The following is a 15,571-nucleotide window of genomic DNA, read 5'->3' as shown; positions in this document are numbered from 1 at the left end:
TCCCCTCCTGCCATTTGCGATTTAGACTGCAGGTAGGGACTGTCTCTCACTACGTAGGCACAGTGCCCTCCAGAGCCTGAGCTTGGGTGAAGCCTGTGTGGAAGTTGGGAAAGCGCAGACATCTTAGTCTTCCAGGAAGAGCAAGAGTCAGGCTAATTCTTCTATTTAATAACGTGAGACTTGAAGGCCTAGGCAAATGGGAGCAGACTGTAAGAGATACTGTTTTGACCTTGTGTTAGATAAGAATGGAATGTAGACTGTGGCAGAAATTAATGAGAAAAAGTGAAATATCAGGAAGGAATATGTATAAACAAAATGCAGCCCGGGCCGCCCGGAGGGGGGGGGTGTAAGTGGGGCAATTTGCCCCAGGCCCCACAGGGGCCCCCATGAGAATATAGTATTCTATGGTATTGCAACTTTTTTTTATGGAAGGGGCCCCCAAAATTGCTTTGCCCCAGGCCCCCTGAATCCTCTGGGCGGCCCTGAATGCAGCTGTTGATCATTACTGTATGTGACAAAAGGTATATGCTTGCCTTAATTGTTTATCTAACGGAGACCTGCCTCGGGAGGGGATCCCCTGCCCATGAGTACTCTCCCCTTCCAAGTGTCAGGAAAATAAAGCTGCCTCTGGCTTGTTGCTTCAAACTCAGAGTGAGGACTCATTTTTCTCCGACACCTGTAAGTAGTATTGTAAGAATAATGTGACAGAGTGGTCAGCATCCCTTACAGGATTAGCCCTTCAAACGGAAACAACAGAGATTAATTGTCTTTTAAATAGTGAGAAATGTACAAACTGGAAACCTTCCAAAACAGGGTTGCCCTTTTCATTGTTAACTAGGGGAGATAACTCACCAGGCAAACACATACACAGAACAATCAAACAAGGAGCAGCAGGCGGGTTTTTTTCAATGCCCTTCACGGTTTCACTCTGTCTGTTACAGTGGCTGGTGATGTCTCCTGCACCGAGAGCTGCCATGTTCCTGGTACTTTGTCAGAATGAGCTTCCTGGTGGGAAGAAGCTCAATGGTTAGGACATAGGAGATACCGCTGCCCGTTGGAATGCGTAGGCAAATAAGTCATTCAAAGGTGTGGTAAGATATGTTCTACTCTTTTAAAAAAGAATCTAACCTCCCTTTTCTCATTCATTTGCATAATGAACTGCATTGACTCATTAACCTAGGATTTCAAGCAGCTTCCTATTTGATCGCTAATTATTTATTACAAGCTCTTTAGGCCAGGGACAGTCATTTACTATATGTTTCTATAGCACCTAGCCCAATGGGGTCTGGGTCTGGTTGGTCAGTAGCACTACCACAATTTAAGTGTTTCTTCTTCTTCATGATGTATTTCAGAATTATTTTTCCATTATTTTCTCTCTTTTATAAATCTATGTAGTGATCAGACTCTCTTGTATGTTATGCTGGCGTTTTCTTTAACCCTAGTTTCTATTTGGAAATAATCATAATTTGGCTGTGTCTCTGCTGCAAGGGGTGTGATTTGCAGCTCCTGTAGACATATCTGTCCTGGCTTTAGTTTGGCTAGCTTGATAAAATAGCAGTGAGAACAAGGTGGCATTGTCTGCAGTGGGAGCCTAGCAATGACCAGGAGGGTGAGGCAGCCTTGTACAGCCTACACTGCTGCATCCTTCTTGTTGTTTTTAATGAGCTAGCTAGATTAAAGCCGGAGCAGGTATGTCCAAATGGGCTGCAAATTAAACATCCGGGTAAAGTGGAGACATAGCCTTATTCAGCTCCCAGAAGTATCTGGGGACTTCACTGATGTCTCTGACGACAGCTGGTAGTGAAGGCAAAGCGTGACTCTACCTGATCAATGTCTAGCATGCAGCAGAACAAGAGATGAGGGAGGAAGGATGGTCCTGGACTAGGAGTTGGGAGGTTGACTGTTATTTATCATTTGTTTGTGGTAGCTCTCGTAATGTGCTAGGCATCTTGCAGACACCCAAGAAGGGATGATCCCTGCCCTGAGAAGCTTATGGTATAACCATGGGTTGAATTGGGGATCTACACTTTCAATTTCTTTAGCTCATAAAGAATTATATTATAAATTACTGTATCGATTGCATTTGACTCCAGTTACAATCCATCATATTTTTGCTACTAGCAAGATGCTCTGTTGGAGGGATTATGGGGAAAGGGGAACATACTTGCTCATGTGGTGGTTGTGTCCAGAAATTAGTCGGTTTGAGTAGGAAATTATTAAAGAGATTCATCTTATAACTAAATGCCAGCTTCCCAGAGATCCCCTGACCCCAATGCTCCAGTAAAGGAGCTACATTTTAAACAGAATGACAAAATTATTTCTTTTTTTATTGTTAGCAGCAAGACTTTGTATTGCCAAAATGTGACTTCTCCTCCTATTGAACTGTGCTATAGTAAAATATGGACTGTCCTTGTATGGGAAAGCTTTCATACCAAGTACGTACACCAAGTATGTACAGGTCTGTCGCATCTTACACGCATTTAACATGCGCGATTTCAACTTTACGCGGTCTGCAAAAACAAAAAAACAAAACAAAAAAAAAGAGAAAAACAACAGTTTTAATACTATACCTGTAGTGCGGGCGATTTCGCCCGCCATTGAACCCAATGGGGTTTTGGCTATACGCGGTTTTCGCTTTATGCGCTAACCGCGGAACGGAACCCCCACGTAAGATGAGACAGACCTGTACACAAGTGCCAAAAAGGTGAGTCTCTTGCACCAACAGAAGCTGGTCCAATAAGAAATAATACTTCATCTGCCTTGTCTCTCTCAAAAAGAGGACAGGTATATAGAAATTTGGTCACCCTTTTAGCGTACTCAGAGGAGGAGGACTTCCCAGCTAGCAAGCCAGAATCTTTAGCCAGGTTATTTGAATATTAACCTGAACCTGAATAAAGTAATGTACAATGTAGTATAGAAACATTATATTGTAACTCTATATTAATAAAAAGTTTTCAAAAGCCCCCTCAACTATGGGTTGTGTTACATCCAAGTCCCTGCCCCGGTCTGTGCCTCAGTTTCCCCATCTGTACAGTGGGAATGATCCACTCATCCACCTCCCCAGGGGAATTATGTGGCTGAATTCATTGATGTTTGGGCGGTGCTCTGTGACCTTCAGACAGGAAGCGCTAGAGAAGGGCAGACAGTGATAAAGGTGACTCTATATGAGTGACTCTGCACTGTGTCTGAACTTGATTTTCATGGTTCGGTCTTGCAGTCCTGCCGTGCAAGACAATTAGTCCTGAATTCATGCCAAGTATCATCTAGTTGCATCAGTAATGGGAATTATTTACTCATTTAGTCACAAATCCATTCCTACATCGAGCTGTTTAGGCACAAGTTACAGAGGTTTTAAAGGATAACTGTTAGTGAACTATCCCCGTTTGTGATCTGGGCTCTGCAAGTTCTAAGAGCTGCCACCCTTGGTTTCACTTGAAGCGCTTATGACTTATGTCTCTGATTCCTCGCTGAAGTGGCTGTAGCCTCCTGCCTGCACACTGTATGTACACCTCCACCTCGATATAACGCTGTCCTTGGGAGCCAAAAAATCTTACCGCGTTATAGGTGAAACCGCGTTATATCGAACTTGCTTTGATCCACCGGAGTGTGCAGCCCGCCCCCCTCCCCCCCCGAAGCACTGCTTTACCGCGTTATATCCAAATTCGTATTATATCGGGTCGCGTTATATCGAGGTAGTGGTGTACCACATCATTAGGCAATAGGCATGATTTTGCTGATCCTTCTGACCAGTGCTTTCCAGGAGCTGCTGGCCGAGAGCCAAGCATACGGCGGCAGTTCTTTCCCAAGGTAAGGATGGCTTCTGCATGGAGCATATAGAAGATTTGTGTGTTGGTGGGTAGAGGGGAAAGTTCCCTGTCTGTTGAGCAAAATGGCCAGGAGGATCTGGAGGAGGAGCACTGAAAGGATTGGAAGCTCCAGCCAGGGCCGGCTCTGGCTTTTTGGCCGCCCCAAGCAACAACAACAACAACAACAAAAAAACCCGCGGCGGCCAGAACGGCAAAGCAAAAAAACCAACCTGCAGCGTGGCCGGAGCCAGGGTGCAGGGGGAGGGGGAGGGAGCGGGGGGAGAGAGAGAAGGGGGGCGGCCAGGGCTTCAGCGGGGCGCTGCCACGCGGCCCCTCCCGCTGTGCCCCCTGCCGGGAGGGCTCCGCACCACTCCGGTCAGCTGGGAGGGAAGGACACAGGCTGCCCTGCCGGGCTTGCTGCAGGGCGCTCCCGTCCTCCATGCTGCCGTCCCCTACAGGGCGGCCGGAGCGGAACCAAAAAAAAAAAAAAAAAGCGGCCGTGCCGCCCTAGGATTGGGCGGAATGCCACCTCCTACAAGCTGCCGCCCCAAGCACCAGCTTGCTCGGCTGGTGCCTGGAGCCGACCCTGGCTCCATCGCAAGGACTTGCCAGGCTGGGGAAGACAAGGTGCTCCCTTTGCTCTGCTCTTCTGTTTCCTACAGCTGCTTTAGACGAATATGCAACTCCCTGTTCCCAAGACACCTCGGTGTGCGCCCCTAGTGAGCACACAGAGCAGATACCTAGCACCCCTCTTGTCACTCTCAGGCTGTGTCCGCACTAGCCCTTAGTCCCCACCATTGCGATAAGGTGCTGGTAGCCACCTTGAGCCAGAGTCATCCGTGTACGGCTGGCTCAGGCACTGGCATAGGGACAGAGGGGAGGCAGCATATGCCTCTGGGCTGCAGGGGCCAGTGTGGCCTTTGGGGCAGGCGTGGGCAGCCCTCCCCTCACTCTGGCCTGCTCCAGAATGCTCCCTGCACCCAACAGTCCTTCAGAGGTCCCCCCAGCACTGGGGATATTCCTTAGGAGGCCTGTGTGCCTGCCCTATTGCCCCTCTGCACCAGCCTCCCTCAAAGGGCCATAGGGTAATGATACATTGTCACCGAGAGCTGCTCTGAGCCAGGCCAGACAACCCAATGGAGCCCTTGTCCACACTAGCTCTTCCACCAGCAAAGCTGCCACATTTTAGGGAAAAAAGACTAGTGAAGGCAAGGCCCTAGAAAACTCCCACGACCTGCAGGAGTTCAGTTAGCGTGAAGTCTGTTCTACCAGTGGGGGAGGTGAGGCACAGAGAGAGCCAATGACATGCACAAGGTCTGAGTGAGTCAGCGGCAGAGCCAGGAACAGAACCCAGGAGTCCTAACTCCAAGCTACCTGCTCTCCCCGCTGCACATGCTGCGTTCTCACAGGCAGGAGAGTGAAGGAGAGTTGTTTATTACTTCACTAAAGTCTGAGCTACCTGGGAAAACGCTGCTGTTATAACCCCAGCACACTCCTTTATGGGGCTTGGTCAATATTTGTTTTCTCCTGGCAGTTTTGTCTTCTTGGGCTGTTTGCACACTGAGATCTCAGCCCTGTTCACCTGCTCCCTGGGCCCATCTCTTGCACAGCCGTGTTGTCAGCCTGCCTTGTTTGCAGGACAATGAAATATAGTTCGGTCAGTCCCAAAGAATCGTTCTAACCCGAATCTCGCCCACTTGGTTTCTTTTGGGGCTGGGGGAGAGGGCTGTTACCCTTTGAAGACGATCCCTGTTTCTCCCTGTAGTCTTGTGCCTCCCATATCCAAAGCAAAGGCCAATTTAACCCCTTGAGCAGCAGGTACAGTGGGCACTCAGGAGCCATGAGGTTTGGAATGGCACCCTCTACACTGCATGCAATGTCCATGGGATGTGCCAGCCTCCTCAGGCTAATACTTGGTGCTCGCCAACTTTGCCAGGATGCCTACATGCTTCAGGTACTCAGTCTACCTGGGTAGATGGAAGCTTCTGGCTTTTGACATTATGCCTGGCAATGCTCCTCTGGCATGTGAGAGCCTGGGTGACTACCATCTTATCTGCTTTTATTGCCTTTATAAACTAGATTATATAAGGTTTCACCCTGTTTCATGCAAACTTCCAATAAACCACAGCTCAGCCAATCAGTTATTTACAGGGAAACATTTCCAGGTGACCTGTTTGTTGGGGGTGGTGGGGGTGGGAAATGGGTGTGTGGCCCTTTTTTGTTTTTTTATGATCAGTGATAAAAAAAGTTTTTTTTCTTAATGTTTTTTGCATTAAAAATCCAGCTCTTGTCTATTGTGTTTTTCTTGGCAGTCTCTATGGATGACTGGAGAACCGGTAGATTTATGACACTTCAGGTACTGAGCAAGGGAAAACCCTTGAGAGGGAAAGTGATTGTTTAATTCAGACTGTTTAAAATTCTTTGGGCTGGTTTTTGTTTGTTTGATTTTTGCCCCTCAAACACCCAACAAGCCATTGGCAGGGGGGGAAAGACTGTTGAAGATTCAACACTGCAGCTCCCCTAGTTAAAGGCTGAAGAAACTCCTGATCCACATTTCTGGGTTCTCCATGGAAACCTCCAGCAAAATGAGGAAGACCAGATTTTAAGGCAAAATCAAACACAAAAAAACCGTAATAAAAGCAAATCAAACTTTTTTCAGGTGTCCTTTACATAAATCTAGTTCATTTTCCTCACCACCAGTTGGCTTTAACAGGGTGTTGCTCCCTGCCTCTTTGGGAACTGTTTACAAAAGAATAGTCCCCGTGGCGTGGTTAAAACAGTCGGCTCTTGTGGTGAAGATGGGACCGAATGAACCATTTGTTAACCACTTTCCCAGGTGGTGCCCGAGCCAAGTAAAGATCCAGTGTTTGATTTGGGAGATGCTTGAAACAGGATTCTGCCTTGCAGTGTAACCAGGACCAAAGAGTGTTTTATCTGTGTCGGGGGACTGCCACACTGTAGCCTGGTCCCATAACCAATTACATCCCAAATTACAGGGTAGCTGGCACCGTGTCTTTCTATAGCCCAGTCTACACTATAGTTCAAATTGAATTAGGCAGGTCCATGATAAAACATGCTGGAAATGTGTCACATCCCAGTGTAGACATGGCTTTTGCAAAGCATTTTATAGCCTCGGGCCAAGATTTTTTGCTGAAGTGACTAGTGATTTGAGCAGCCCAAAATTGAGACACCTCAAAAAGGCCTGACTTTTAGTGATGGGTGCTCAGCACTGTCTGAAAATCAGACCCTTTTTTGTCCCCCAGAAACGGAGACATGCACAATCACTAGTCACTTTTGGAAAGTCTATATAATGGCTAAGATGTATCTAGACTGGGATTTGGTCTCTTTCCAGGATAAGCTGTGTCTGAGCATGGCTCTGTCTAGGATGCTAGTCTAGACATTGGTTGTGGCTCTCTGCCCTCTGTAGCTAATTGCTGTATCTTAATGGCTTTGGCTGAACAGGGGTCACTGGCTGTATCCACTCTGAATCTGAACCCCCATACAATACCCTCGCTGTCCCCTAGAGAGATCAGCAGAAAGGCAGAATTGATCCTGACTGGGGGGGGGGGAAGGGAGCAGTTGGGGTGATGACTCCCATTGCTCTGTCTCTCCCATTGATGCATACACTGATTCTTTCACAGCAAAGGCCATGCAGTCTGAGAGCTCAGATGACAGGGATGGGAGAGGGAGAGAGGACTGGTAATGTTGTGCTCCTCGGCAGCCTGATTTGTGATTAGCAGTGCTAGTTGAAGCACTGTTGCCCTGTACCCTTGACCCACACATTTTCTCTGGCGTCAGCCCTATTTGCCTCTGTTGGGAGGAATGGGGAGGGGCGGGTGTGTGTGTGTGTGTGTGACATGACTCCTGAAATCGTAGTGACTTCTGTAGAGTCAGGAGGGAGTTGACGGCTGGGTCCCAGCCTAGGGCAATGGGCCTGATTCTTTTCTCACGCTGCTAAATCAGGAGGCACTTCATTTGTGTAGGCTCAAGCCCAGGGAGGTTCCCCAGAGCAGTTCCAGTGGTGCTGGCTGCCTCCATCACACCCTGCTCATGCATTGCACTCTCTGCCAGCTAAGTTTTATTATTTCTTCCGTTACAGTAGAGCCCTGAGCCCCAGCTGAGACCAAGGCCCCATAGTGCCAGGACTGTGTTCAGACACAGTGTGAAGCATTCCCCGCTCTGGAGAGCTACAATCTAAATAGGCAAAACCAAGCAAGTGGGAGGAAGAAAGATTGTTGCTCTGCCACTGACCTGCTGGGTGACTTTGGGCCAGGAATTGTACCCAGGTCTGGTCTCCTCATTCCTAGTCTAGGGCCCTATCTCCTGAGCTAGCTCCATTCACTTCTCCTCCCACTCTGGCCTCTGCCTTCTTTTTCCATGCTACTCCCTAGCATGGCAGGGTCCCTCTCCCCCACCCCAGCATCTCAGCCATTCTCTACTGCACTCTTTCTCTTCCCTCGGCAAGCTGCGATCTAGCCCCTGTGTTTCTAATGCAGTCAAAAGCTGTGAAAGTGCAACTTCTGCAGAGATGGTGGGAGGGGCGGAGTGATCCCTTTAGGCCATGGGGGTCAGAGACTGAACCTAGGGGATGTTCTGATCCAGATCTGAGCTTTGGGCATTCAAATCCAGAGTTCATGCCTGTCTCTCTCTAACCATTATCACGATATCATGACACTGCAGCATCATCTGCTAACTCAAATGCCGTGATTTTGTAATTCTTTATTGTTCCCATAGCACCCAGAGGGGCCAATCAGGATCAGGGCACCATTGTGCCAGGCACTGCCGAAGGCATGGTCTCACTCGGACGAGCGTATTGCTGAATTGGCACATTGGGATTTGGGGAAGAGGGGTGGGTTGTACAATCATTTTAGTTCATTCATAATTAAGGCTACGATTTTGTCAGAGGACTTGCCCTAGATGCCAATTCAGTCCCACTCAAAGCCTATTTGGAGGGCTGAAGTGGTGCACAGATCTTCTGTGAGCCCTCCGAAGAGGAGGTGAATTTGCCCCACAGGAATATATACTTGCTATTCACAGAGCGACACATCTTGGGGTGTGAGAAGGGATGTTTGTAGTGACCTGCAAGTCCTCAGAGCCAGGTGCTGACACAGCCTGCTGAGATCAGGATTATCCAGTGAAAATCACGGGGAGGGGGGCTGACAACAACATTCTGAAGGCAGCTTAGATGAGCATGGCTTTTCTTTTGATCGCTTCCTGCTTTGCAGGCTGGCAGCTTGGAGAGGTCAGCATGGCTCTGGGAGTCCTGCTTGTGCATTAACCATTGATGCAGAGCATGTGAAAGGAAATGAAACATGGATTTTTCAGGGGTCTCACAAAAAGCATGAGGGGAGCATGTGGCAGTGGGGATACTAGAAATAGATCAGTTAGACTGAGAGATAAGGGCCAGTTTTTCAAACAGCTTCAGGTATCCAATTAAGAGCCAGTTGTCTAGGTTTCAATTGCTGTTGTGGTAAATGTACATGCAAATAGAGGTGCAATTCACACATGTTCTGCATGCACAATCATGCCCCAATCTTTCTGAATATTTTTATTTATGATCCCTACATGCAAGAAATAAATCAAGAATCTCTATCTATATATTTAGGCTTGGGAGGACCTTCCTCACTGTATTACACCAGTTTTAATATGAATCAAATTTTAGGTGATGCTATCCCTTTAAGACAGACTGCTGCCTGCCTCAAACACTAAGCTGTGGGGTGATTTCTACCATATGTTGGCTATGTGACCCCTACACAGGAAACACACACCACCTGGGGATCTGAAATCATTCCATGCAATTCAGTTCAGCTCAGGCGATCCACGCCTCACCCTGCTGGTGTGTTTCATTAAATAACTTTTACTATGCATTTTTTCATTATTCCTTTTCATGTTCAGTTTTATTTTGAAAGTAAACTCTTCGCCGTTCTCTCCCATGGGATATTTCTTAATGTACAAGCCTCACCAGGTGACCGTTTTGGGCACTGTGGCTAAACATGTGCAAAACACCATGGGAAAATGACTAGGGGTGAAAAGCTCAGCTAGATCCCTGGTATCTAATGGCAAAGCCACCGATCCCAGAGAGACTGGTCAGCTGACCTGGATGAATTCATTCCGTTTGCTGGCCCAGGTGGCAGATGTTGGAGCAGCCAAAGGATAATCCGCATGAAACATTCGCTCCAGTCTGGTTTAGATGTTTCCTTGGTGCAGCATTTGTGATCTAATTGTGGAAGGCAAGATGATCTAGATCAGGGATACTCAGACTAAAGCTCATGAGCTGCAAGTGGCTTTTTAATGTTTCTCCTGCAGCTCTTTGCAGCACATGATAGTAAAACACTGTGTGCTTTAATTATTAACCAATCAGGATGCTTTTACTATTGTAAAAGCAATTGTAAATTGATAAAATAATAATACTTGGTCAGTCATTTTGCTGTGGGAATTACATATATGGTATAGTAAATGAAACAATGAATTCACATACTGTTGCTCATTTGGGTAATGTTAATTGCTAATTTGGCTCCTGAACCACTGAGGTCTGAGTATCACCTATCTAGCAGTTAGAGCACAGGGCTAGGAGGCAGGAGATCTGTGTTCAATTCCAGACCTTCCTGTGTGAGCCTGGGCTGCTCAAGTCTCGCTAGATTCTCCTTTCTATATGTTAGTTTGCTCACCTGTTTAACAACAGGGAGTCTGTGAGACTTAATTCATTGGTGCTTTTGAGGCACTCTGATATTGCAGTGATGAGCAGCATACAACTGGCTATAAATACAAAATATCTCCTGCAGAGGGTTAATTAAGTCATTCCTGTCAAGCTAACTGAGGTCTGCAACTGGAAAGAACTAGCAAAGGGCACAGTGTTATTACTGAAAGCAGCAGGAGTTGTAGCAGGGGAGTGGGAATCAAGAGACTGCCATTGAGGTGCTTTGGGCAGGTCATGTGCCCTCTCTGAACCTCAATTTCTCCATCTGTGGAATGGAGATTATGATATTCACCTGCCTCCCAATAGAGCTCTGAGAGTCATAGAAATATAGGGCTGGGAGGAACCTTCAGATGTCATCTAGTCCAGCCCCTTCCACTGAGACAGGACCAAGTTTATGTAGACCATCCCTGACAGGTGTTTGTAGAACCTGTACTTAGAAACTTCTAATGACAGGGATTCACAACCACCCTTGGAAGCCTATTCCACTGATTAACTATCCTTATAGTTAGAGTTTACTAATATCTAACTGAAATCTCCCTTGCTGCAGATTAAGCCCATTACCTTGTGTCCTATCTTCAGTGGACATGGAGAATAATTGATCACCATCCTCTTTATAACAGCAAACTTGAAGGCTATTATCAGGTTCCCCCTCAATCTTCTTTTTCAAGACTAAACATGCCCAATTTTTTTTAACCTTTCCTCATAGGTTGAGTTTTTAAATACCTTTATCATTTTTGTTCTCCTCTAGAGCCTCTTCAATTTGTCCACATCTTTCCGAAAGTGTGGCACCCAGACCGGGACACAGTACTCCAGCTGGGGCCTTACCAGTGTCGAGTACAGCAGGACTGTCATAACTATAAAGGGAAGGGTAACAGCTCTCCTGTGTACAGTACTATAAAATCCCTCCTGGCCAGAGACTCCAAAATCCTTTTACCTGTAAAGGGTTAAGAAGCTCAGGTAACCTGGCTGACACCTGACCCAAAGGACCAATAAGGGGACAAGATACTTTCAAATCTTGGTGGGGGGGGGGGGAAGGCTTTTGTTTGTGCTCTTTGTTTTGGTTGTTTTTCGCTCTTGGGACTGAGAGGGACCAGACATCAATCCAGGTTCTCCGCATATTTCTAAACAAGTCTCTCATATTTCAAACTTGTAAGTAAACAGCCAGGCGAGGCGGGTTAGTTTTCCTTTGTTTTCTCAACTTGTAAATGTACCTTTTACTAGAGTGTTTATCTCTGTTTGCTGTATTTTGAACCTGAGGCTAGAGGGGATCCTCTGAGCTCTTTAAGTTTGATTACCCTGTAAAGTTATTTTCCATACTGATTTTACAGAGATGATTTTTACCTTTTTCTTTAATTAAAAGCCTACTTTTTAAGAACCTGATTGATTTTTCCTTGTTTTTAGATCCAAGGGGGTTGGATCTGTATTCACGAGGAGTTGGTGAAAGGAAGGAGGGGGGATGGTTAGTTTCTCCTTGTTTTAAGATCCCAGGGGAGTTGGAACTGTATTCACCAGGAGTTGGTGGAAGGAAGGAGGGGGGATGGTTAATTTCTCCTTGTTTTAAGATCCAAGGGGTTTGGATCTGTATTCACCAGGGAATTGGTGAATGTCTCTCAAGGCTACCCAGGGAAGGGAATCAGCTTTGGGATGGTGGCAGCGGACCAGATCTAAGCTGGTAGTTAAGCTTAGGAGTTTTCATGCAGGCCCCCACATTTGTACCCTAAAGTTCAAAGTGGGGAAACAACCTTGACATGGTGGCATAGCGGTGGGAATCATTTTAAACCCAAAAGCCAGTACGATTTTTTTTTCCTTCTAGCTGCTTGGAAAGCAGAGCTGAAGGTAGATGCATATCTTATCTCTCCTTGCCTGAAGGCAGAGGTGTTAAGTTTTTTTAACAAGAGTCTTTGTTAAGAGAAGGGTTCAATCAATGAGCAAACTGGTAAAAGGAATTTACAAGCTGAATTGTTTTTTTTTCTTTTTACATCCTCGGGAGTAGCTAGTTAGAAAGTCTCTGTTAACTCAGCAGCAGCCTGAGCTGAGTATATCCCAGTTTCAGTCAACTGCAGAGGGGTGTGACCCAGCACAAGAAAACAGGAAAATGACTACAAAAGAAGAAAAAGCCAAAGAGGAGGCCCACAAGAGGGCTATGGAGCTGAAAGAAAAAGAGATAGAGTTGAGAGAAAGAGAAGAGAAAGCCAAAGAGGAGGCCCACAAGAGAGAGATGGAGGAGAGAGAAAAAGAGAGGAAGCATGAACTGGAAGTAGCAAGGGCTAGGCTGGATACAACAGCCAATCCTAACAACCCCGCTCCAGGTACCACTTCCCATCCCAGAAAATTCCCCACCTACAAGGCAGGCGATGATACTGAGGCCTTCTTGGATACAGGCCTATCCTGCCTTGGATACAGCCTCACTGCAGACCAGTACATGGTAGAGCTGAGGCCGCAGCTCAGTGGACCCTTAGCAGAGGTGGCGGCTGAAATGCCTAAGGAACACATGAACAGTTATGAACTTTTTAAAAACAAGGCCAGACTCAGAATGGGGCTAACACCCGAGCATGCCCGTCGGCGGTTCAGAGCCCTAAGGTGGAAACCAGACGTGTCATTTACCCGGCATGCCTACCACATTGACAAAAATTGTGATGCCTGGGTATCAGGAGCAAATGTTAATCTCTGGAAGATCTGGTTTCCCTAGTAAAAATGGAGCAGTTTTTAGAGGGTGTTCCTGAGGAAATAGAAAGGTACATCCCAGATAGGAAGCCCAAAACTGTAACCGAGGCGGGGGAGATTGGGGCCAAATGGGTGGAGGTGGCAGAAAAGAAAAAAACTAGTAGCAGTTGGAGCGAATATCAAAAGGGGCAAGCCGAAACAAAACCTTACCACGGGGGACAACCCAAGGCCCCACCCACATCCCAAGGGAAACCCTAGATGCCTTCTCACCCCACCACACCAGTCTCCACCAACCAACATCGCCCCGGTGATACCTTAGCAGGGCGATGTTTTAAATGTAATGAACTGGGACATATAAAGGCTCACTGCCCCAAGAACCCCAACCGATTACAGTTCATTACACCACAATCACACCAAAGATCCCCAGACCCAGATGTCTCTCTCATACCCTCGGAGCGAAGGGAAACCTTGAGAGTGGGCGGAAAGAAGGTTATCGCTTGGAGGGACACTGGGGCACAAGTGTCAACTATCCACCAATCCCTAGTGGACCCCAAACTCATCAACCCGGAGGCTCCAGTGACAATTCAACCCTTCGTGTCACAGTCTGTAACCTTGCCTACAGCCAAGTTGCATGTCCAGTACAAGGGTTGGTCAGGAATGTGGACTTTTGCAGTCTATGACAATTATCCCATCCCCATGCTGCTGGGGGAAGACTTGGCCAACCATGTGAAGCTAGCCAAGAGGGTGGGAATAGTCACCCGCAGCCAGGCTAAGCAAGCTTTCACCCCCATCCCTGTTCCTGAGCCGTCCACCAGGACCCCGTCTGTGTTACCAGAGACCCAAACAAAGGTGGTGGAACCGGATCCCCTGCCAACGACTGCAACAGCCGTAGTGGATCCAATCCCAGAGACCCAGCCAAAGCCAGTCCCAGAACCGGAACTGGCAACGCAGCCAGCACCAGAACCATTGCCAGCACTGAGTCCAGCGCTTGCAAACCCGTCTACAACTCCAATGCCAGAGGGCACCAGCGAGCCTGAACTGGCGGAAGCAGCAGATAACCCTACCCAAGAGGCTCAGCCAGAGCCTGAAATATCACATAGTGCACCAGCGGACAGTGGTTCACAGTCAATGGAAACAGCCCCAGCACCTGCATTGCTTCCAGAGGGGCCAAGCCCCAGTCCACAGTCCAAGGAGGAACTGATGTCTCCAGCATCAAGGGAACAGTTCCAGGCCGAGCAGGAAGCAGATGACAGCCTTCAGAAAGCTTGGGCGGCGGCACGGAGCACCCCACCGCCTCTCAGCTCTTCTAACCGATCCCGGTTTGTTGTAGAACAAGGACTTTTATACAAGGAGACTCTTTCTGGTGGGCACAAGGAAGACTGGCATCCTCAAAGACAGTTGGTAGTTCCCACTAAGTATCGGGTAAAGCTCTTGAGCTTAGCCCATGATCATCCCAGTGGCCATTCTGGGGTGAACAGAACCAAAGACCGGTTGGGGAAGTCCTTCCACTGGGAGGGAATGGGCAAGGACGTTGCTAATTATGTCCTGTCTTGTGAGGTGTGCCAACGAGTGGGAAAGCCCCAAGACCAGGTTAAAGCCCCTCTCCAGCCACTACCCATAATTGAAGTCCCATTTCAGCGAGTAGCTGTGGATATTCTGGGTCCTTTCCCAAAGAAGACACCCAGAGGAAAGCAGTACGTACTGACTTTCATGGATTTTGCTACCCGATGGCCGGAAGCAGTACCCTTAAACAACACCAGGGCTAAAAGTGTGTGCCAGGCATTAGCAGACATTTTTGCCAGGGTAGGGTGGCCCTCCGACATCCTTACAGATTCGGGAGCTAATTTCCTGTCAGGGACCATGAAAAACCTGTGGGAAACTCATGGGGTGAATCACTTGGTTGCCACCCCTTACCACCATCAAACCAATGGCCTGGTGGAGAGGTTTAATGGAACTTTGGGGGCCATGATATGTAAATTCGTAAATGAACACTCCAATGATTGGGACCTAGTGTTGCAGCAGTTGCTTTTTGCCTACAGGGCTGTACCACATCCCAGTTTAGGGTTTTCACCATTTGAACTTGTGTATGGCTGCGAGGTTAAGGGGCCATTACAGTTGGTGAAGCAGCAATGGGAGGGGTTTACGCCTTCTCCAGGAACTAACATTCTAGACTTTGTAAGCAACCTACAAAGCACCCTCCGACACTCTTTAGCCCTTGCTAAAGAAAACCTAAAGGATGCTCAGGAAGAGCAAAAGGCCTGGTAATGATAAACATTCCAGAGAACGGTCCTTCAAAGTAGGAGACCAAGTCATGGTCTTAAAGGCGCTCCAGGCCCATAAAATGGAAGCGTCGTGGGAAGGACCATTCACGGTCCAGGAGCGCCTAGGAGCTGTTAACTATCTC

Source organism: Emys orbicularis, chromosome 9 (assembly GCF_028017835.1).
Source record: "Emys orbicularis isolate rEmyOrb1 chromosome 9, rEmyOrb1.hap1, whole genome shotgun sequence".
Taxonomy (NCBI): domain Eukaryota; kingdom Metazoa; phylum Chordata; order Testudines; family Emydidae; genus Emys; species Emys orbicularis.
The sequence above is the reverse complement of the archived record's forward strand: the minus strand, read 5'-3'. Positions refer to the sequence as shown.